Genomic DNA, 25,738 nt, shown 5'->3' with positions numbered 1-25,738 from the left:
GTCAGGAATACAAAAGCAAAAAAAGTAATGCATAAATGCAAGATCAAGCCATTTCACAGCAGTTCATTTCACATCTCGTTTATGTCTAATTTCAGTCTTTAAATAATAACCTTTTAAATAATTCTTCATTCATTTATCCAGAATTGCTTTAGCAACTTCGAAGTTCATATCTCAATAACACTTTCTTTCTAGACGTAATTTATTTATCCATTTTCGTATAAGCATTTCCATTGATACCTGAATTTAGCGCGAATTTTCAGGTCAAGTCACTAGGAGCGCCAGCGTCGAATTATCTCCCATTTTAACAAGGCTAAATACGTAAGTGTTGCGTATTCTCTCTTAGAGCTCTACGCAGATATACAAAATATTATCCACATCCGCTCCGCAGCCGCACTTCCTTCATCCGCACCCGCATCCGCGATTGGTTATCCGCGGATATTGTAAATATTTAACTACAGTATATTACACCCAAGGTATTGAAACGGATAGATCTGTTAACATAATAAAATAGGCCTGACACCTGGCACCAGAACCACTACAGTCACAGATTTATGAGAGATTTTCTCTTGCGACATCTACCGACATGCTGGCCCTTCTTCCTTCCTTCCTTCCATTAACTGCGGACAGGAGCCAGTTAGGCTTAGGTCATATTTACGGCTTTATGGTCTATCGCCATTCTCCCATAACACTGTTAACGATCTCCTAACCACAAACAAAAATAAGAGTATACCTGAGTGAAAAATCAATGAACTTCATTATTTTAGAAATTATCAGCAAAATTAACCGCAGTGCCATACAGTTTGCATCCGCTAAGACACTAACATCGCGGATATCCGCATCCATGTATGGCTCTGTGTATAGGAACTTCTGGCTCAATAAAGAAAGCAACGGGACTCTACCTTACTCCACATTTCCCTGTTACGCCTCTGCAGTGATGCCTAGGCCATCCATGACAGTTAATAGTGGAGATGTTGAGGATCCAACCAACCTTCGGGCTGAGGACCGAACGAACGAACGAACGAACGAACAAACAAACAAACAAACATACAGTAGCCTACATTAGCATAGTAATAACGATTTTCACATCCCATCATTACATTCTAAAACCGGCTAGTAAAATGCGAAGGCCAATCGTCACAACGAATGCTGAATAGATTAGATCTCGTCGAAAGATGTCAAAGTACCGTCTAGTAAGAAAGCGAGACACTGACAAGTCATTGGTTCAGCTCCTGAACCCCGAGGTCGAAGATTCGAACCTCGCCGCGACGGTGTCATTATTTATAAGGTACTTATTTTTCACCTAATATTCCACTATCACAAGATTTTACTATTACTAACAATTAAATTACCTTCTTAAGAACATTTAAGCTCTTTCGGGTTTTCCAATCGTAAAATTTTTGAAATCATCTTCTTGTCCACTTTTCACGTGCATTTCGATGCGAGTAGCGATCACGGTCGAAGGTGCTCAAATACGTCAGCCTCGTGTCGGTACATTCACTGGTACGTAAAGGAAACTCTTGCGCGACAAAATTCTGGCACCTCGGCGCCTCCGAAAACCGTAAAACAGAACATCAGTAGCACCTTCTATTTCTGAAACATTTAGGGTGCACGTTGGAGGTGATTCGACCAGTAAATATATATATTTGGACAATAATAATAATAATAATAATAATAATAATAATAATAATAATAATAATAATAATAATAATAATAATAAACTTGAACTGGCCTTGCAACTAACAAAATATACATATAACAAGAAATCCCCTTCATGGGGGGTCCAAAACTAAACATTATAAAACAGTGATTAAACCGAAAGCATTATACGCACCAGAAACACTAAACATGAATTTTAAAGGCCAGGTTATGTAGACGAAAAGTATCAACGAAATGTCACTGTAATATTTATCCCAAATGAAATATAATAATTCATTTTATTCAAATATAGTGTAAAATCGGCGGTAATTTAAGAAATAGTACGAAATATCTTACTTGCACGGGATAGTATGTATACATACTTTACTTCCTTACAACTATTTTTTTCTGCTACGTCGCAGCAGTTCCGTATGTATTTTGTTTGTCTAACACTTTCGTGTGTGATGTCTTTATTTGCTGAAGTTGTTTGAGTTAATTAGGTGTCGTTTTCTTCATGTTGCTCATTCGTTTTGTGTCCTAACTCATTCAATATTATTGGTCCAGGGATCATGCTATTTTGCTGTTTGAACTGCCCGCGCTAGTCATATGGACAAAGATAATGACAATTCACAGTCATAACACTCCCATTCATCGGTGCAAGTCCTGGACCTCAAGAAAGAAACAAAAGACGGCACGAGCAGCGGAATACACCATAAAGGAGTCCTGTCTGCGGCCCGTAAGTACGTATACATATTTCTCTAGTTACAACGGTATTTCTTAATTTACCGTGGATTTTTCACTTTATTAGCGTAAAAGCAATTATATATGTTCCATCTGGGACAAATATTACAGTGACATTTCGTGGATACCTTTGGTCTACATAACCAGATAATATACATCAAGAATGAAACACAACTAAGTAGAAAAAGTCTCGGATACTGTCCGAAAATAAGAATAATTTTTACGGCCATCTTCTCAGAATGAATTCTAATAGATTAACCAAACATCTTTGACTTCTTCCGTAAACGCAAAACAAAACCCAGCTCGTTTAAAGAAATGGAAAAAACCTAGTAGAATTAACAATTACTGAAAATCCACTATTTGATCGAACAGCTGAAATCATAACTAAAGACGAATATATGAGGCCCCATGGCTATCTCAGAAAGATCAGAAAGAATGAAGAAATACTGGGCACTAAGAAAAGAACAACGCACAGAGAAATGATTGATTCAACGTCTCCCAAAGAGGGTGAAACGAAAGGAGAATAATAATAATAATAATAATAATAATAATAATAATAATAATAATAATAATAATATGTTTAACGTCACGCTACCTACTTGTACGGTGCCGGAATTTTGCCCAACAAAAGTTTCTTAACATGCCGATGAATCTATCTACACGAGGCTGGCTGGCGTCTTTGAGCACCTTCAATTACCAATGAACTGAGAAAGGATAGAACTTGCGAACTTCATTTCTTTGTATGATCATAACGTAGGTCTGTAAAGAAATACTGTGAGACAACACACGAATACACAAGGATGCCTTAAGTGGCGACTCAACACTGACCCTGAGCTATGTCTGCTGCCGTTGTTTTCCTCGCCGTTCCCTTCTCTCCGAGCAGGCAGACATAGCCATGGGCATAAGCCAACACGCATGACTGTGCAAACTCACACATGGTAATGGATATGCATATTAAAGTTAGGAGATTCCCAAGCCTATTCGATCGTTCCGTCACTGCTATGTTGCCAGCATGTGGTTTAACCTTGAGCGAGGATAGCAGCAGGCAGATGCAAACTGATCGCCTACATAGGTCTGAGAATATACCAGGAAGAGAAAAAGATTTAAGAGGAGCCTTGATCCTGACACCCAGCAGGCTTCAACAAATGCATAATACTTGTAATTTATTACAATGAAAGCTAATGATGCCATTAACCGACGCAAAAGAAAACAACACTCACAGCACAGAACATAAGTGGCTCTTACGCAAGCGATCAAGCGCCCGGGATTGAAACAAGAAATGATCATAACCAAAGCAAAGAAAACAACACTCAACAGTGCAGAACAGAAGTAGCTTTAATGCAAGTGATTAAACACTCAGTAGTGAAACAGACATGATCAAAAAGACATATAATATATAAGTTTAAAATAACATTATCACACGCCAGGTCGGAATAGTCTCGTATTAATAAACATCGATATTTCATTTGAAAGTGGCCATTGAGCGAAGGACTTCCGGCCACTGGCGTACAAAGTTGAAAAATGGCGGGATTTGAAAACAAATGTTTCAAGTTCACAAAAAGAAAGCTAAAATCGTGAGAAACAATAGAATAATCGGGAGGCGGGAAAAACCGTCGACAATCGGGAGTCTCCCGCCTAAATCCGGAAAGTTGGCAGGTATGTAAATTTACCTTGCTGTAGGCCTATGCAGTGCATAAGAGAAAGACATCTAAATGCGTAATTTACAGTCCAGGGCAGTTTTAAAGCAGGTATGTAATTGCTTTTATCCACCTTAACACTCTTTTAAGTTCTTTGCCGTGCATAAAATGCTCCTTGCGATAGAGTTCTTTTCGGATTCACCAACAATTTTCAGAGTATGTCTCAATATTTACAGGAATTAAAAATAGTCCTGCACTTGATTAACAGTTGAATATTATCTTCATATTTATACCCCTGAAATGGCATGAAATGAGATTTTTGTCTACTAAATTAATAATGAAAAACTGAAAAAGCTGTACCTCCTATACTTTATATCAGACTGTAAAACCCGGAGCTATTCTTAAATTGATGGATATTTTTGACAATTCTGCCAAAAATATAGCCCAAAAATAATGAAAACTGTGACGCAAAGAGCGTTTTCCATGCATTATATAAAAATAATAATAATTTGTCAATAACTTTGCAAACAATTAACTAATCAACTCCGAATTTTGCGTGGGGCTATATCATATTAAAATGTGCTTGTGTTTTAAATTGGTTTTAATAAGTGTTGAAGTGAAGAAGTTCAAAATGACTCCCCTTAAAAACACATTTGGTAAAGAGATCGCCCCTGTTTTCAAGACTGCAAGAACAAGTCTCAGTGCAGATGACTGGCATTTAGAAATACCTGAACATACGTAAGAGATCAGACCTTTTTCAGGGAAGAATTACAGCACGTCTGGTAAAAAATTAATCTCGTGTCCTCGCCCTGAAGTAGTGCAGTTCTTTTCAGGCACACCCCCAATGGAAATGACCTGCATATATCATTTTCATCACACATACGCCCTCTTGCCATCCTTAAATTTATGGCAGTACCGGGAATAGAACACAGGCCCCCAACGACGGCAGCTGATAGTGCTGGACAATGTTAAGACTGACGTTAGTTGGAAGAACGACACGCAAAACCTCCAAACTTAATGGCGCTACAACCCCGGTGGGGCTTGTCATGCCAAGCAAGCGTTGTTCAATCCGAAGGCCTGCAGATTATGCGGTAACGCGTGGTCAGTGCCACAAATCCTCTCAGCTGTTATTCTTGGGTTTTCTAGGCGGGGCCTCTGACTAAGTGATAGACTCGCTAACCCTTGACCGTGGACCGTAGGAACGAGAAACATAGTATAATTACACATTAACCTAAGGATCGATGCTTCATTTCGCCACTCAGCTCGAGAATATGCCACAATGAATTAAAAAAGTACACTTTAATTTTAAATCACGTAAAAGCAAGAAGGAATTTATAGACATGATATAGGCTTTTTGGGCTTATGCCGTGTCAAGAAAATAAGGTGAAATTATTGACGTTTCGCAGAGAACTGTGCTTTGCGTCATCAGAAGAAAATCTCGACTGTCCACGAGAAAGGTTTCTTGAACAATTTCGACGTTATAATAGAAATGGCAAGAAGGAATTTGTAACCCGAAAACTTGATTCTATTGTTTTTAATTAAACCGCTTCTTCCTAACAGGTCCAAGTTCGATTCCTGGATCTGACTTTAATTCAATACTGGTTAGATGGTCTTGAAGGGGGTGCACTTAGCCTCAGATGATATCACTGGGTATAGAAATAGGTTAAACCTCATCGGAGGGGAATAAGGCGAGTGACATCGCACCGGCTTCTAACCAAGGCTTCCATACTTTGAATTCCGGCCAATCCAAGAGAGATTAAAAAAGTTAACTCACAGTGATCTGGATTGCTGAGACCATGTTCATGACATCATAACAGTTACACTTTTTTTAAGTTTCCTTGTGTCGCACCGACACAGATATGTCTTACGGCGACGATGGGATAGGAAAAGGCTAAGAGAAGGAAGGAGGCAGGTACGTACATCCCCAGCTTTTGCCTGGTGTGAAAATGGGAAACCGCGGAAAACCATCTTCAGAGCTGCCGACACTGGGGTTCGAACCCACTATCTCCCGAATACTCGTCGTGCCCGGTCATAACAGTTACGGAAAACTGTAAACTTCATTGCATTTATAAACATCCAACCTAGGCCATCCTAGTAATAGCCTTCTGCGTTTCCCCACTTCAATTATATCCGAATGTTGGGATGATACTAAACAAGTTCCTTCTCGAACCGAGCCTCAGTTAATTACGAATACAAATGTCAATGCAGATGCGTTCGTTCTTTCTTTCTTCATCCCTTTACCCACCAAGGTTGGATTTTCCCTCGGACTCGGCGAGAGATTCCACCTCTACCGCCTCAATAGCAGTGTCCTAGAATGTGAGGCTTCGGGTTGGGGGATACAACAGGAGAGTAGGACTAGTATCTCGCCCAGGCGGCCTCACGTGCTATGATCAACAGGCGCCTTGTGTGGGGATGGAATCATTGGAAGGGATAGACAAGGAACAGGGAAGGAAGCGGCCGTGACCTCAAGTTAGGTACTATGCCGGCATTTGCTTGGAGGAGAAGTGAGAAACCATGGAAAACCACTTCGAAGATGGCTGAGGAGGGAATCAGACCGACTGCGATACAACTCAGTTAACCTCCCGAGGCTGACTGGACCCCGTACCAGCCTTCGTACAACTTTTCAAATTTCGCAGCTGAACCGGGATACGAACTCGGACCTTCGGGGGTGGCAGCTATTCACACTAACCACTGTAGCACAGAGGCGGACATGGGAACATGTTATCAGATAAAATTTCTCCACCTACGCTACACTAACGAGGGAGCTTTCTGGGTTGGATTAGACCGACTGCAATAAAACGTGGTAGGATGATCAACGTTAAGACAATGGCAATAGTTATTTCGTCGCGTAATAATATTTACATACTAAAAAATAATAATCTGCTGTTGCAATTTTAAACACTTTTTTTACAAGTGGCTTTACGTCGCTCACAAAGCTGTTATGGCGACGATGGGATAGTAAAAGGCTAGGAGTGGGAAGAAAGCGGCCGTGGCCTCAATTAAGGTACAGCGTGGTGTGTGAACGGGTAACCACAGAAAATCATCTTCAGGGCTAAGTATCATTTAAATATGTCTGGTCCGACTCAATTGCCTTGTAGTAAGACAAAAGGGGAATGATAAAGCAATTCCTAATGTTACATGGAACTACAAGGGAGTATATTCCTCCCTTCTTTACACGGAGTATTTGTAAGAAACTTGAACATGCATGTGTTACAAAGTTTTTCGTTTCAATTTCAATGAGCATAGAACATTCCCGTCAGGTCCGACCTACTTGTTTTAATTAATCGTTTGAACACAAGTGTGTTGTCAAGACGTGTGATCTGTCCGGAGGCTTACGCAAGCTGGCGAGCGAGTCAGGTCTGTCTGTCTGTCGCCGAACAGACTGGGTCAGTCTGCACAGCCCGAAGCACTGCCAGGCGCCCACCGCTTATTTACATCTTCTCTACAACAACCTACATGCTTCCAGCTGTAAATCTCGAAACGTCAAATTTCCTCGTCTACAGTATACTTGTACTCCTTTCTGAACAGAGTTTCAGTTCCACTTTTCAAATGTTCAGGCTACCTTGCAGACTTTTAGGAAATTAGATACTAAAACATCTAACAGAGCCCAGATATTAGGCAAAAGTTTTTTAATATGGGTGGATATAACGAAGTGTCAAGCAGAGATAAATTAGGAGCCTTCAGAGAACAAGGAAATCAAGTCACCATACAACAGTTTTGAGAAAAATAGACGTAAAGTTTTAGCCTATTAGTTAATTACGGGGAAAAGCCTACAGATACAGGAGTAAATTTTTGTCGGGCATTTGCCAAACTTGTATAATTCTGTCCTGAAGTAAGCTGGGTCGAAGAAGACCATGTCTGATAATGATGGACGATCATATAGTATTTCCTTTTTCATCGTTTTTCGACCATCTGCAGATTGATGACATCATCTCTCTATGAACATCACATCCGCTCAAGAAACAATCTGAAATGGATGTCTGCTCGGAGCACACGCCTCTTTCCCCTCTGCCTGCCACTGCCTTCGGCAGTCTCTTCCGCTCGCTATGGTTACGATTGTTGCAATGGTCATCGTATGTGTACGCGCCATCTAATACCGGAATCACGTATCAGAGGATACACAACTTGCAGCTAGATACGTGTCTCTGTTTCAGAACAATAAAAGAGAAACTTGCTTTCGGTATATTATTTACTCACATGCTGCCAGCAAGAGTCGTGTTTGTTAATTTTCCCTTTCTGCGCCATTTGCCTTCGCTAGGCAAGGGTTAATTAGAATCCGCCGTGTCTACTCGTTTTATTAATCTTTGCTCTCTGGGGGAATATTCATCCTGTAACATAGATAACTAACCATGTTTTACTGCGGTTTCAGGTAACCTAGTCGAAAACTGCCTCGGTGGATTAGTTGTAGAGTATATCTTCGAACTCCAGGTAATTTTTGATGGCCCGTTAATTATCTCTGATTGAGTACCTAGTGTCGCCTGAAAAAATCAAATTAACTGAACCATAGGAACCGTCAGAAGAATTCCTCTTTCATTACTAGACAACAGCAAACTGAAGTTGGCGTAGTTCAGGGTAGCGTTCTAGCACCACCACTATTTTCACTGTACTTAAATGGCCTACCAGAATACACACAAACTTGTAAATACCATTACGCAGATGATATTCAGTTATATATACGTACAAGCCGGAAAGACATCCAACTAAACATTAACAAACTAAACGATGATCTGGAAAATATAAAAGACTGGACTAAAATAATTCTCTTAAAGTCAGTCCGTTAAAATCGAAAGAAAACAATAGAATCTAACAATAATCATACCAAACTGAAAAGCGTTAAAATTCCTCCATTCCTATTCCACGCAACACCAATAAAAATAAACGAAACTGCAAAGAACCTTGGTCTCCTTTTTTATAAGTATTTAAACTGGACATAGCACACCACGAAAATTTGTCAACGATTATTCTTTACTTTGCACTCCCTTAAAAGTTTACGAGATCTCCTTCCACTAAATACGAGGAAGTTACTTGTTCAGAGCATAATTCTTTGAAAATCTTTGAAAATTGTGACGTAATATAAAACAACTTGAACAGCACACGCTAAACTTCAGCGGGCTTATAATACATGCGTCCGTTTTGTATTACCAAGCGTAAATACGCCCAGGTATTGCCATATATCACCCTGTATTGAACTGCTGTCGCGGTTATGTTTGGCAGAGAGATGAAACCTTCACTCGGTCTCGCTAGACCACAACATCCTCCCTACGACCGTACAGACACTCCAAGTTATCTGAGAACGGGTCTTAAATGCTTGTCATCCCCAAACAGTATGCCCACCAGGTCAGAAACCTCTTTCCTGCTGAGCTTCCCGATTTACCGCACAAGTTACGTCCACTCATTCATACCTGCAACCATACGCTCCTGGAATCCCCTTCCGGCTGTAATGTATTTAAAAATATATGTTGTAAATGGTACATGGACTTAAGGAATTAGTATATATGTAATATGTTTTATAGTAACTCTCAGAAATTCACCTTCGTTTGTAACTATTATATAATTAGGGACCCTAAGTCACCGTAGTTTGTACAATGTAGCATACCAGCAGGCTTCCTAGCCTGAGCCACGCCATATAAAAAAAGCCAATAAATAATAATACCAAGCAGGCTTCAGACCTGGAAGATCTTGTGCTGAACAGATACTCAATCTGAAAACAATTCTGAGATATCATGCAATGAGAAGCAAAGATATCGTTTGTACTTTCGTAGACTTCAAGAAAGCTTATGATTCTGTAGAGAGACAATCGCTGACACAAGAACTACAGGAGAGAGGCCTTGACGAGAAGACACTAACGGACACTCAATCGAAAATCAAATTCACGGGGGACCTATCACAGTCATTTGGAATTAGAATAAGGTGACAAAGTGATGGTCTATCACCTATCCTTTTCAACATAATACCGGACAAAGTAAACAGCGAACGGAAAAAGGAACTAGGCACAGGGACTTCACTAACCCATCAGGTTAGGAAGAAAGAACAAGGGAATAGATATCAGATGTCTAGCATTTGCCGATGATTTAGCAACACCTGCAGATACCATAGAAACAGCAACAAAACAAATCGAAATTCTGAAAGAGATGGCTGGGAAAGTGGGACTACAGACTTCCGTCGAGAAAACACAATATCTGTCGAACCTGAAAGACGCACCGGAGGAAATTACTACAAAATACGGGAATATTAAGAGGGTTCACACATTCAAGTACCTCGGAGGGATGATATAGGCCAATGGGATGGAGAAATCAGCTTACGAGCAGAGGAGACAAAAGATGACCAGAGCATTCTGGAAGACCGGAAACATCTACAATAAATCATATCTATCACATAACACCAAAGTGAGACATTATAACACGGTCATCAAACCTGAAACCCTATACGCATCTGAAACATTGGTCTTGAATCGAAAAGGTGAACTAGAAAACATCAAGAAACTAGAGACTATTGTCAGAAATATTCTCGGATCCAAACAGACACAAGAAGGATACCGGTTGCGAAGTAGACAGGAGACTGTGCAGATATCCAACATAGTACACGACATGAAGAAACGTCGACTGAAATTCTATGGTCACATCAAGAGAATGCCGGACAGCCGACTGACTAAACAGATCTTGGAATACACCGAGAGCATAAAAAAACATGAAGTGGATCGCCGAAGTTAGAGAAGACTTGGACATAGACGGCAGACGGATATTCGGACAAAAAGTAAATACGTGGAAAGTGGGCCGGGAGGTCAAGAAATTAAAGACTGGAACAACTTGGTCTGAAGAAAGGAAGCACACAGTGAGAAGATGAAAGAAGTGTGGCGCCTAAGGAAATCTCACATCAAGTAGACGCTTTACGTGGTCCATTAGTGGCCTATACGAATAATTGAATGAATGAATAAATTACTATAATAATAATAATAATAATAATAATCATAATAATAATAATAATAATAATAATAATAATAATCAAAATAATAATAAAAGACAAGAAGATGGACTCTCACCTTTATTCTTCAACTGCGTCCTTGAAAAAGTGATACAAAGATGGCGCAAACAGAAATTGGTCCTCAAAATTTACCAACCAATCACTTTAGGCAGAAGAAAACTAGCGATAGATTGTCAATTGGTCCTCAAAATTTACCAACCAATCAATTTAGGCAAAAGAAAATTAGCGATAGATTGTCTAGCATTTGCAGACGACCTAGCAATATTAACCCGAGACATTTCAACAGCCCAAAATCAGATTGAACACATGAAAGAAGTTGCGGAAAAAGTCTGCTTCAGCTATATTTTGAAAAGACGGAATACGTGACCTGTAACAAGCATGCACCAAAATTCATGCGAGACGAAATATGGCAAAAGTAAACGAGTATCACAATTTAAGTATATTTATGAAACAATTCAGGAAAATGGACTCGAAACAAAAGCCAATGAAATTAGATGCCTAAAGATGGAAATTGCATATCAACGAAACCAAAATATCTATATCTAAATAACAAAAAATGTATCTCCAAAATATCTCCAAACACACAAAACTAAGACAGTACAGAACAATCATTAAACCAGAATGTCTTTAAGGATCAGAGACACTATTTTTGAACAAGAAAGCAGACATTGAAAAAAGTGAGGAAAAGGTACACAAAATCATAAGAAAATTGTCTAGGCCCAAAATTCACCAACGGACAATACCAACTTAGAGGTAGACAGGGAATCAAACATTACACAAATATTCAGCCTGACATTAGAAAACGCAGGCTAAGATTCTATGGACACAGTAAAAGAATGCAGCCAGTCCAGACAGACTTACCAAACAAATAGTTGAATTCAATGAGTATATGAGAAAAGCTAAAACAGACACAATGAAATGGATTGCCGAAATAAAAAACGATTTGAAACAGGCAGGAATTACACCAGCATATGTCCAAAACAGGGTAATCTTCATATCCAAATTTCACAAATGGTAAGTTTAACAAGAGGAAAGACCAAAGAAGAAGACTGGAACAACCTGGTCTCTATGCATAAAGGAAGCCTACAATAAAAGAAAGAAAGATATACGGGCACGCCTCTTAAGCAGTTTGTGTAGTCCTAATAGGCGTATTCACATATATATTGTCAAAACTGGTAGGTAAGCCTCATAGATGGCACTAATTCAACTTGGTAGCCGAGGTCATACGATTATGGTGATAAATCTGGGCGTGAAAGATGAGCTATCGTTCGTGACACTAAATTTACAGGAGAGCAGAAAGAAGCTGCTAAGGCGTGCGGTGAAGGGTATAAGGTACGATCAGTTAACATTGTTATCGCTGGGTTCTCCTTGTACATACGATAGTATTCACTCCTGCGAAACATAACATAGTATAACCATAACAAAACACGACCAAAACTAGTCGCATACGATGAAAGACTGAAAATCGTCGTTTATGGTTCACGATAGTTTACCCATGACGACCAGAATTACTTTTATTATCGTTATTATTACTGATTCGTTATGCCCAACTAAGGAGTGCGTTTGAACTTATTAGTACTTCACTGGTTTTTCTTCTTCTCTTTATCTCATCACTGTGATACTTTCTGCGTTGTTCAGTACAGCCTGTATTTAGTCGAGTGGGCTGTACAGAAAATTTGTGTTTGCGAATGAAGGTTCTGAGTGGTTTCTTCATTAATGACAATATAACCTAGGTCTTCACTGATTTCCTTTAGCCAATTATTGTGATTTCTCATTGATAAGGCTAAGTTTAAAATTTTCTTTGTGAGCCTGTTATTATCCATTCTATGTACGTGACCATAAAATTGCATTTACTGTTTTCTGTATCTGTGATTTTTTCTGTAACTTGATAGATATCATGTGATTTCTCTTTCATCCAAATTCCATTTTTCGCAGTTTGGTCCTAAGATTTTCCTGAAGATGTTTCTTTCTCGTTTCTCGATCACTTTATTCGAGATCTGCCACCAATTATAATAGTTTAACAAAGTGCTACTGTTTTAATTACTGTGTTATAACGTCGTTATTTTGCCTTTTTTGATATCGCTGTTTGCTGTATCTGTTCCAAGTAATTTTGTATGCTCTTTGAAGTTTTGTAATTACTTCTTTGTTAACTTGCTGATTTAATCCTGATGTTTCAATAATTTCACCCAGATACTTGAATTTGTCTACTTGAGCCATATTTCCATATTCGGTGATTAACGGTTGACTGATGAACCTGATCTAGTCCCTTCCATATACTTTGTCTTATCATAAGAAATGCGGAATCTTGTTTTGGCTGCTATTTCATTATTATTATTATTATTATTATTATCTTCTACAATCCTACTCTCGGCTAAAATTTCTCCACTTAGACTGCAGGTGAACGCATGAAAGATTCCTCATATTAAGACCGTGATCACTTCCAAGCGGATCCTAGTCCCAGTTAATTACAATTACACACGTCAGCACAGTGACCAAAGCCATACACGTAAGACTTTACAAATATACTAACTGCATTGAAATGCTGATCACGATATCTCAAGTCCCTTGCACAGAGGAACAACAAAAACAGATTGATAGTTTTACATGAGCATCAAACCGTACAAATCTCACCCTATCTATTTGATAATCTCATGAATTACTGACGCTTCCCCATTAATTAATTTTAATTAATTAACTTTCTGAATGTAAGCATTCCCAGTTAATTAAGAATTGTGTCACTAATTAGGTGAAGAACAACTCTCACAGATTTAAGGGTAAGATATTTTAGTGTCAAATTTCATCAAATGACAAAATCAAAAGTTAAACAGCATTTTTTCGTTTACTTTCCGTTTATTTTCTAATTCTCTCCGATGTTGAACACTTACAAAACAAAATGTAACAAGGATAACGAAAGGTTAATTACGTAACAAAGACATTTATTTCACAGTATTTCAACCATGAAATAAAATGAAGAAATGCTCAGAAGAAACCTTATAGAAAAAGAAAAAAATGAAATACAAGCTAGTCTTAATGAGAGATCCTAAAGATACCAAAGGAGTAAATTAAAACTAGTAATAATATTCCGTTACCGTAACTAAAATATCAGTGCAAGCATTAAATATCCGTTCGCTGAAGGAGTGTTGAATCAATGCCTCATCGAACCTTAAATGTCAGAACTTCCAATCCCTTACGAGTTGCTGAAAATAATCCCAGTACTATGCGTCAAACCAATAGAACATTAAAACAATTAACATTGTTAGTTCCCTCTGTGGATCAGAGGCAGATTGTGGCTACGTGGTTCTAAGATCATTGGTTCATACCCGGTAAATCAAAAGAGGGACACAGCGAATATGGATGCCTTCCCCTCCCCTAAATGAATCAAATGAAAAGGCCAAAGTTGAGTACGTAATTTTAATGTCTTAAAAAAGTAAACTATGGGGTATTTTTTGAACAAGTATTGGTGATTTAATACCAACACACTTTATGGATACAAATTTACAAAGTTCACTAAATAACACTAAGAATTTCTTCCGCACATTTTGCAAGTCTTTTGGATAATTTGTCGTCATGCCATGTTTCTCTCATTACGTGTAATTTTCAGGATGTTCCACCTAAATCGGGACAGGTGGCAAGCCTACCGGCCGATGTAATCAGAAGTTTGTATTTGAAGATAAAGAAAAGAAACAAAACATTCGATACTTCATGTTTGTACGATCTCGGCATGTAAACACATACGGTGTTACCCGACAAAATGAACCAAAACTCAAAAATAGGTCACCCAACGAAGTTCCAGTTTCCCTGCCATCTAGTAAAGAAAAATGAAGTGCCGAAATTGATACGCAGGCAGCTTTGATGGCGTCAAATCAGAGTGCCTGGAAATATGAAATGAGGCCATACAATTATTAGTATTAATTAAAGAAGTATTGAGCAGACATGTAAATATAAAGTTAATTTCTTCGAAAAACTGCCTGAATACGGAAGGAGGAAAATTTATCGGGAAAATATTAAATCATATTATTATTATTATTATTATTATTATTATTATTATTATTATTATTATTATTATTATTATTATTATTATCTAATGTTAGTCTGTCCATCTCGCTGCCACTCGTCTCCACTACATAACAGAACTGTTGCGAATGCAACCTGTCACGTACGAGCACAGCAGCTAGTTAGATAATAAATACGGGAATGTTACGAACATAATGGTTAGGATCTATTGCTCTATTTTAAGTTAGAAACATGATCGACATACAAATGCCTGAATGCCATTTCCCATACAGAATCGCGTGATGGCGACAAAGAGATACAATTTTTAAACTGCAGGTAGTAAGGTCACGTGACACGTGCTAACATCGCCAGCAATATACTTTTCATACGAGTGCGTGCTGACCTGCGTACTCACTCGTTATGTTTTGTGTGTATTTATATTGCGCATATTACAAATGTTGCGCATATGTGTGCGTGCACCGTAATGTGAATACACTGCCATTTCGGGTCACAGAGTTCGTATTTACACACATAACAGAGCACGGAATATTATTGAATTTAACATGAAATGGGCTTAGGTCGACTGAACGAATAAATACTAACACGATGATATGGCGTTTAATAATTTGCTATGGCACAAAACAGGTAGCAGTGGTATAACGGTGGGTGAAATGGAACTGGTTACACTTGTTGATAACTTTTAAATATTCCCTTCCCATAAAAGCTGTTTTGTTTTCATTTACCCCATCAATGCAAGGATAATGAAGTCACTAACCTCACACACACCCCTTACTCCCAGTTCTGTTATATATAGATCGTTTCTCGCACCGCGCTGGGCTTCTGTTTAATTATCCTTACTGTGCCCCTCCCCACCCTCTCTACCACTACACACTACTAACGTTTCTGGAATGATGACATTAAAATTTGAATATTCAAATCGGATGGCTGGAGTATATGAGAGAGAGAAAATTTACGGGCAAAGGAAAAGAACGGTTGCTAATTTCATCGAAACAAAAGCCTCTTGAGGGACGGAGGAAGCGAAATTACATAGAATGAGAAGAAAATTGGGAACTGTTTCAGCTAATTAAGCCCTGATGAGCTATCCCTATCTCTGTCGCTTGTTAGCGGTAGATAACTTCTTTTTATTTTTATTTTATCTCATTTTATTTTATCTTCTCTTCTGGGTCGGGTGTGGCAATATCGATTAAAATAACTCGATACTGTACAACATACAGAACGGAAGAAGCAATTTCGTTATGAGGGAGGGTACGATTATCTTCCCCTTATTGGGTTATCAGATAATGAGTAGTGTGACTGAGGAAGGGGCGGCCTTAACTAATTTCATCGTAAAAGAGCAAGCCTGTTCCTTGGAGACTACTGCAAAATCCTGCAGCCAGCTTCAATCCCTCTCTCCTCTGTCAAGCTCGGATCTCTATGGACGGCAAAAGCCCGGGTTGTAGCGGGAACGGACAAACGTGCTTAGAAGGAGCACACGTTTAAGGTTTTAAAAATCTTTTCTGTCGTTTAGCACCTGCTTTCCCGGTTGGCAGGTCATTCAGAAGTTCATGTTGGTTGTTTTCGGATAGTTCCGTGTGTGTGTGTGTGCGTGTGTGTGCGTGTGCGTGTGTGCGCGCGCGCGCGCGCGCGCGCGTGTGTGTGTGTGTGTACACAATCTGTACCCATATTAACCATTCTGGTAGTGAAGTAAACTTCTCTATATTGTGTAGTAAGATTGTCGTTCCTCTTCTAGGAAATTGCATGTAGTATTTGTAATAAGTAAGTGTATAAGTAGAAGGCAACATGAGGAAAATCGACAACAATGTTGAAATTTGATTCCGAACATCACTCTTTACTGAAACACTTTTACAACTACAAATTATGAAGAGTTTAAAGGTCATCACACACAGCAAGCTAAGATAAGCTATACTAGCTATGCTAAGTAATGCCAAGTTAGGTTGCGCTATGTCACGAATAAAAAGCCAACTATACTAGGCAGCCGTTTGAAGATGGCGGATTAATTGAAGAGGAGTTTTTTTTAATTGTCCGCTGTCGTGGAAAGATGAACAAAGAGGAAGAAAGAGAAAGGGGAAGAAATTCTGTATAGGTGAAATTGAAAGTGAATAATGCATTGCGAACCGCATAATTTGATTCAAGCATTGCACGGAAATGAATAATTAAACAAACATTGTTTTCATCTAAATCAGGAACAGTTTCATGAACTTCCCTCAGTTACTGAGGATATATTAAGAAATAATTACTATGAAGTACTCAAATTAAATAATAAACGGTAAGAATGTATGCAAAAGCAAGAAATTATACGTAAAATAATTGTCCCAGACTTTCATTTATTTCTTGCCGACAGTTGTCTTTCATGGTTATCTTTATAATTTGACAGACAAGTATATTTTTCTCTTCAATCAGTTTTTTATCCTTTCGTCTGCCTTCCTTGACAATTAACAAACACAGAAACAATAAAGCAATATAACAGCTACTGTATTGAGGTAGTTCAGGAAAGCCACACACAGAAAACAACTTTTTGTTAGATGCCGGGCAAGGAAATGATCTTGCGTATGCGCGAAGCCAGCTACAGCTATGAAAATCGCATCCTAGGTGATCTGTAAGATTTACCTCAGCATAGCAGTCTGTGTGTGCCATTCCATGAAACTTCATTGCAGCGATTTTTTTCCTTGGGTTGGGTAGCATAGCGTGGTTCAGCTTAGCTTTGTGTGTGTGGTGGACGTAACGTGATAGAAAAACATTCAGGAAATGGAAAAGTATTTTTCAGAAGTAGAAAAAAAAGTTATGCATTATTTATCGGCAGTTTCATCTTCAGCTAGCACAGAATATATTCTATTTTCAAATTTTGGTTTAGTGCATTCGAAAATCAGCATTCGCCGCGGGACAGAAAAGGGAAGCGAAACTAGTGGTCGAACGTAAGAAATTAAACCCCAAAATCTAAATACAAATTTATCAAACATTTCTAAATTACTAAACACTTTTAGAATGTTGATACATAAATGTTCGTTCAGTGTTGAACGTTTTAATATTTGCACTCCATAAGTAAATAATTGGGATATTATTTAATGTAGTTATATTATTCAAAACCTTCTAAAATGTCAACAATTGCCTAGAATTTTAACAAATATATTTAAATTTATGTATGTTGAGGGCGGAGGCTGGTTTGGACCTCAGCAGCTCCGCCATCGGCTGTTAGGTGGCCTATGCGTCACCGAAGAGCTGTACTAGAAAATGAGTGAGGTAGTTTCCCGTTGCTTTCCCCACTGAGCCAGAAGTTGTTATTAAATCTCAAGTCTGCCAAGCCCACTGAAATACCCGCACCAACCGACCCTGTGTGCAACATTTTCACAGCAATCATAGCAGGGACTGGCGGCAGAAGGAATGGCATTACCAGCATAACTCATACCTGTCACTTTTATGTTGTCAAAGCCAAAGGTAAGACAGAGGCAGGTCAATGAAAGTAACAAATTTGTTCTAGTCTACACCAGAAGACATAGTGCACTGTAAACACTAGACCTTGCCAGAGCTATACGAAAATTGATACAGTTGTATTTTTCTAATTTCTAAAACTTAGAAAGTATATATTTTGATATCAATCAAAGACTTTAAAAATCATTTGGGTTCGTAGATTTTCCGATGATCAGAAATTTTAGTTTTTCAATTCCCGTCATATTAACTCCCGGCATCGCTGTAATCCTTTCTTTATTTGTTAACTGTTCCTCACAAACCACAAATGCCGTATTGCACAGTTAATGTTGAAAAAAAAAAAATTCAAGTTACAGTGTATTTTTGGCTTCAAGAGAGGAAATGTTTAGTTCGAGAAACCGAGAAATTCGCGTTACCGAATTTCGAGTAATAGAGAAATAAATAAGCATGAAGAATAGAATAAACGGCCGGGAAATTTAAGTTACTTCGGCTCGACTGTACTTACTCAACTATAATGTGAAATTGCATTTCCGCTGACGGGAGTACTAGTGTGTGAGCATTCTGGACGCCTTGTTTGGTCTGTTACTTAATCTCAACTCCCCACTAATTGCATTTCTTCTGGATGAGACCTCGACGTAGTTTGCTTAGCAACCTTGTTTTCTTCCTTTTTTACTCTTTGGATGTTCTGGACTGACGGAGGAGTTGTAGCAGATGCTAAGCTTATAAACGGAACGAGTTATAAATAACATATTAGCATAACAAGAGACAACAGATAGCATAGAATGATAAGATCTTTTTTTTCTTCCTCAACATTTTTGTGAACTGAAGACTGGTTGACCAGCGTGTTGACTAGCTCCCGGTTGTACAGGATTAAAAGTAGGGTTTCGATGATCTGAATCAAACCGGGCGAGTTGGCCGTGCGGTTGGAGGCGCGCGGCTGTGAGCTTGCATCCGGGAGATAGTGGGTTCGAATTCCACTGTCAGCAGCCCTGAAGATAGTGTTCCGTGGTTTTCCATTTTCACACCAGGCAAATGCTGAGGCTGTACCTTAATTAAGGCCACGGCCACTTCTTTCCAACTCCTAGGTCTTTCCTATCCCATCGTCGCCATAAGACCTATCTGTGTCGGTGCGACGTAAAGCCGCTAGCTAAAAAATAATAATAATTCATCAAAGGTAGGGCCCCATGCTCAGACATGCAGGTCGCTTATAGGTACCAGGCCTCTCCGGAGGCCATACCCCATCGTCACTTTTGGATAACAATGGTTTCTCCGCAGCATTGTTATACAGCTCACATCAGAAACCGATCGTTGTCGAACAGAAGTAATTCGTAATGGACGACTCGTCACGCTTCTTGACGTCACGCCGTCACGTAACAGTTTATTTCAACAAATTGCAGGATTCTACGTGCTGTGATTGTGGATTGTAAACTGTATTAAATGCAAAATGCGATGTTTCACGGTCGGACTGTTCCACAATTTGAAAAGAGACAGCGTGTTTTGCATTCGATTCCCAGCCGAATACCATTAACTGCCGTCTCGATAATCGAGTTTGGGAGAACTTATTTTTGCCGAAACGACAGTTAACAAACGAAAGCCAGACGAGGATAGAAAATGAGAGCAAACCAATAATAATTAAGGTATACATCACTATTTCTGGGTAGTGTGAAAACTACCGCACCATTAGTTTAGATACAATATCACGCCTGCAAATTTCTAACACGTATTATTCACAGAAGAATGGGGAGACAAGTTGAAACGAGTTGGGCTAAGATCAGTCTGGCTTCAGAAGAAATGTACGAACACGTGAAGCAATACTGACTTTACGACTGATCTTGGAGGATCGAATTAAGAAAGACAAGCCCACGTACTTGGCGTTCGTAGATCTAGAAAAGGCATTCGATAATGCCGATTGGACCAAACTATTTGAGATTCTGAAGGTGACCGGGATCAGATACCGAGACAGAAGAATTATCTTCGTACAACCTGTATAAAAATCAATCTGCAGCGATAAGAATCGAGGGCTTTGAAAGGAAAGCAGCAAACCAGAAAGGAGTGAGGTAAGGTAGCAGTTTGTCCCTTCTTCTTTTCGATGCTTATATAGAACAGACAGTAAAGGAAATCAAAGACGAATTGGGAATAATGAAATCACACTCCAAGGAGAGGAAATCAAAGCCCTGAGATTTGCTGATGATATTGTTCATATATCTGAAACAGCAAAAGGTCTAGATAAATTGCTGAATATTATGGATGGAATCTTCGATAAGGAATACGTACATACATACATACATACATACATACATACATACATGCCTGCCTTTTAGTGTTCAGTCTGCAAGCCTCTGAGAATTTACTAAACATCGCCACAATCCTCGATAAATAAAAACGAAGTCAGGTGATGCAGGCAATATTAGATTAGGAAATGAAGTCTTAAAGGAAGTAGATACATATTGTTACTTGGATAATAAAATAACTAACGATGACAGAAGTAAGGAGGACATAAAATGCAGATTAGCGCAAGCAAAGATGGCTCAGGTTCACAAATTGTTGTGGCGGCGGCGGTGGTGGTGGTGGTGGTTATCGTTTTAATAGGAAGTACAACTGGGCAACCATCCTATATTAAAACTAATCAGAGGGGAAAAGTGCAAGGGGCCCGACATTTCAAAAAAGGAAGAGAGCCAAGGGCCTCGAAAGGCGATAAATTGGAAGACTCCCTAGATCGTCGGGGTTGGAAAAGAAATCACACTCCAAGGAGAGGAAATCAAAGTCCTGAGATTTGCTGATGATATTGTTATTATATCTGAAACAGCAGAAGTTCTAGATAAATTGCTCGACTTGTTCTGGGTGATTTCCGACAAATGTGAAGTGGGCAGCAATTATGGTACGTACTTTCCTACAGCAGCAGTATTTGCAAATCGCACACTTCGTACAATTTTTAAAAACTATTTTTAAAAGCCCAATGGGGGTCGGACAGGATAGATAAAAGTGAGGAGCCTGGCACAAGTGAGTGAAAGCAATGCCAGGACTCAACTAAGGGCCCTATGATCGCCAACCCACGCTCCACAGTTAAGAGCCCCTGGGGCCCGTTCTAGTCGCCTTTTACGACACGCAGGGGATTCAGTGAATGTTATTTTATCACCCACAAGGGTATCATACGGCGCAAGGGCTGCGACTGAAGGTATGTGAGTGAGAAAAGTAAGTTCCAATCTCATGAATTTAGGAAAGCTCGTAAAGAACTGTGCTCTTAAAGAAAATTACTTACGTCTTGAAAGCTTTACGTGCAGCAAGCAATTCCAGAAACAGTTTCATTTGACTGGCTGTATAATTCGTTAAGGCAGAGAGACCGCTTAGCTCATTTCCAAGAACATAGGGGTCGCAATGACTCTGAACTTGGACCATATAAAATTTTACTACTTGCAGTAAGTTAATGGGCAGGCGCGGCGTGGTGGTCCGTCCTGGTCTCCTACATAAAGCACGCTATTCATCACTTAATAATTGCGATGCATCTCTTCCAGGAATACACACCAACGAACTTTATGAATGATAAGGCGAACAAAATTTAACTAGCTTGTTACACATCACATCACACATACAGCTGTTTTCATACACACAGGTCCATGAAATGAAGGAAAGATAAGGAAAGACCTTCATTGGGATAATCACATAAATGGGATGAGGGTATTTAGGGATTGTAATAAAGATGTAAAGGAGAGGGCATACACGTCTCTGGTTAAGACCCCAACTATAGTGTGGTTCTCGTGTATGGGACCCTCACCAGGATTACTTGATTCAAGAACTGGAAAAAATCGAAAGAAAAGCTGTTCGATTTGTTCTGGGTGATTTCCGACAAAAGCGGCCGAAATGTGAAGTGGGCAGCAATGATGGTACGTACTTTCCTACAGCAGCAGTATTTGCAAATCGCACACTTCGTACAATTTTTTGAAACTATTTTAAAAAGAAATTGTAGATATTTATGAAATTAGAGTGTAATTCGTCACTGGTAATGTCTATTCTGTTTCTTCTGAATGGTTATTTGTCATGATCGGTTACTTGTGAGCGCCGAAAAAGGGATATATATATACTACTGATATAATATATATGATTAGTTAGACTTGTTCCCCACAAAATATTCTACGATTTCCTGAATCAGCTGAGGTATCATCTATTATTGAAATCGAGCCAGAAATTAGTTTTGATGTTCATTAAATTATGGTTAAAATTACTCCGTTCTTCAGATGCTTCTCTTGGAACGTCTGCATTTCCAAAACCGAGAGACATGTAAGGATGTGGTTTTCACTAGTAAACAAAATGACAGATGGCGATTCATACGATACATAAGCAATAATTATCATAACAATACCTGTAGTCGAGAGACAATGTTGTGAACAGCACTGTACAGCATAGAGTAGGTATGGTGAAAAAATCCCGGCGGATGTTGTTTTTTAGCATCCTTAATGAGATCGAACGATCGCGTTAGACTTGCGACTTATTTGGTATTTTATTTTGGTGTCAATAAAACCCCAAGTCATGTCAATCATGTGTGTCAATTATTACCTCTCTACCTGAAATATTCCGTGAAGTATTGACTCGTCAAATGATAAAGGACTTTTGGGTCACCATGTACTTAGTGCCGACGTTACGGATACTTAAAACATTTATCTTCCACGCTGTCAATCAATCAATCAATCAATCAATCAATCAATCAATCAATCAATCAATGATCTGCATTTAGGGCGGTCGCCCAGGTGGCAGATTCCGTATCAGCTGTTTACTGTAACCTCTATTTACATTTATTTATAATTGTTTAACCAGCTTTTCCCGAAACATTTTCCAAGAACTTGGAAATTTATCGAACATTACCCTAGAAAGTTTATTCCAATCCCTTACTACTCCTCCTCTTATAAATGAATATTTGCACAAATTTGTCCTTTTGCATTCAAACCTCATCTTCGTATTATAATCTTTACTACTTGTAGGGCCTCCATGACCTATACGGAGATGGCTGGCCATAAATGTGTAAAGAAATATACATTTTTACTCATAACAAGGGATCGGAAGTTGATGGGGTGAAAGTTCCTTATGGGGATCACTGTAAGTATATAGGTGTTAATATAAGGAAAGATCTTAATTGGGGTAATAACATAAATGTAATTTAGGGGTTGTAGTAAGGATGTAAAGGAGGCCCCAACTAGCATATGGTTCCAGTGAATACAAAGAGAAGCTGCTCGATTAATTCTCGGTGATTTCCGACAAAATAGTAGCGTTACGAAAATGTTGCAAAGTTTGGGCTGGGAAGACTTGGGAGAAAAGAGACGAGCTGCTCGACTAAGCGGTTTGTTTCGAGCTGTCAGTGGAGAGATGACGTGGAATGACATTAGTAGACGAATAAGTCTGAGTGGTGTCTTTAAAAGTAGGAAAGATCACAATATGAAGATAAAGTTGCAATTCTACACGGAAAAATTGGGAAGTTAGGGATTGGAATAACTTACCAAGGGAGATGTTCAATAAATTACCAATTTCTTTGAAATTATTTAAGAAAAGGCTATGCAACAGATAGGGAATCTGCCACCTAGGTGACTGCCTTAAATCCAGATCACTAGTGATTGATTGATTGATTGATTGATTGATTGATTGAGGAAAAGTTCCTTTTTTTGTGTGTCCGAAAACTGGGCCCTACATAATACATGTTCATTCTGGGCGATTGTAGGCCAGAAAATGGTGTGTTTTATTTGTCCTTTTTTTTGCCTTTTTATGCCTTTCTTAGCTGATAGATCCTTTTTAGCCCCTTTTTAGGTCTTAAAACCTTTTTTGCAACTTGGCGGGTTTTTTTGCTACATTTGTACAGCGCATTCTCAATTTTAATCATTAGTTCATCCATCACGTCCTAAACGTATCTTCTGTAGGATGAGACAAAATTAAATGAAATGCAATAAAAAGTGAAACTAATACCTGAATAAACCATGGTTATCAAATTATGAGCAAAATGCAAAGCAAAGCCATCTCGGTGAGGGCCATGAAGGCCCTTGGAGGGGTGGAAGGCAAAGGCTTCCACCATTCGTAACCTCGGCACTTGATGGGGGTAGAGTGGTCAGCTCTACGCCCGGCCGCCTTTGCCCCCATGAATTAACTTGGTACTCATTTCTGGTGTAGGCTGAGTGAACTTCAGGGCGAATTATGTGCAAGATAAATGGAATATTGAAAGGAGAAAATGCTGATGTGAGTGTTTTAGAAGACACTTGCTTCAAGTATGAACCCTTAAAATCGATCAATGTGGAAAGACGTTTCTCGATGTTTCTCGACGTGCTGTCTGAAAATCGACGATCATTTATACCTAAGAACTTGGAGATGACTGTTGTGATATAGTGCAAAGCCTAGTGATGTAAGACTCACGAATTCTAATTTCCGTAACCCTAGTGTGCTTAAGCCCAATATGATTGCAGTTATTCTAATTTCAATTTCTTTCCTCAGGATGTCCATTGCGGGTTCGTTGAATTCATTCTAGGCGGAAAAAAACAACAACATTTCATTCTGAATTCTTGAACACTAGTGATGACTAGTGGATCGACATAGCATCACGCCAGCGCACCAACGGCAGAATTTAAACGAGGGTTTTATTCTTATGCCTACGTCTAACTGGCATTAGTGCACCTGTTTGGTTAGAAAATATACATATACAGAAAATAGACACAAAATAAAAGACACAATGCGCTGCATCAGAGGGATTGTGAAATAAACTCTGTTGCCGGGGATAAATATCATTGGATAGCGCTAGCAGTTTAGCCCATATTACAGACTAAGCAAGAATTTTCGTTCGAAGATGAAAACAGGGCCAAAGAGTGCAGTGGCTTTATTGTACATGGGTAACGATGCGTCAGGCGGGGGTGGAGGTGCCGGCGCCACCGGGGGACAGGCTGTATTGATTTTAACTGCCGCCGCAGCGTCACCCCAGACACAGGAAAGGTGTCACCTCCCTCAAACATTGCTGCAGTAGTCTCACTTCATTAACTGACCCCGCCTGCTTATGACCTACTTCCCGGGCCCACCGTCCACCAAGTGAACAGTTGGACGCAAGAGGATTCTACTAAGCACACACCTGAGATTAAAGGCTAGGTAGGATTTAGCGATGGCTAGTGGATCAGGTGGGGACGTAGCTTCAGGCCAGAGCACCAACGGCAGAATTTAAATGAGGGTTTTATTATTATGCCTACGTCTAACTGGCATAAGTCTTGTCTACTCAGCTGCCGAGTTCAGTGCTCCTGTTTGGTACACGCATGCACAGAAATGGAGGCCCGACGTAAATAATAGACACT

Source organism: Anabrus simplex, chromosome 1 (assembly GCF_040414725.1).
Source record: "Anabrus simplex isolate iqAnaSimp1 chromosome 1, ASM4041472v1, whole genome shotgun sequence".
NCBI lineage: Eukaryota > Metazoa > Arthropoda > Insecta > Orthoptera > Tettigoniidae > Anabrus > Anabrus simplex.
Note: the sequence above shows the minus strand (reverse complement) of the source record.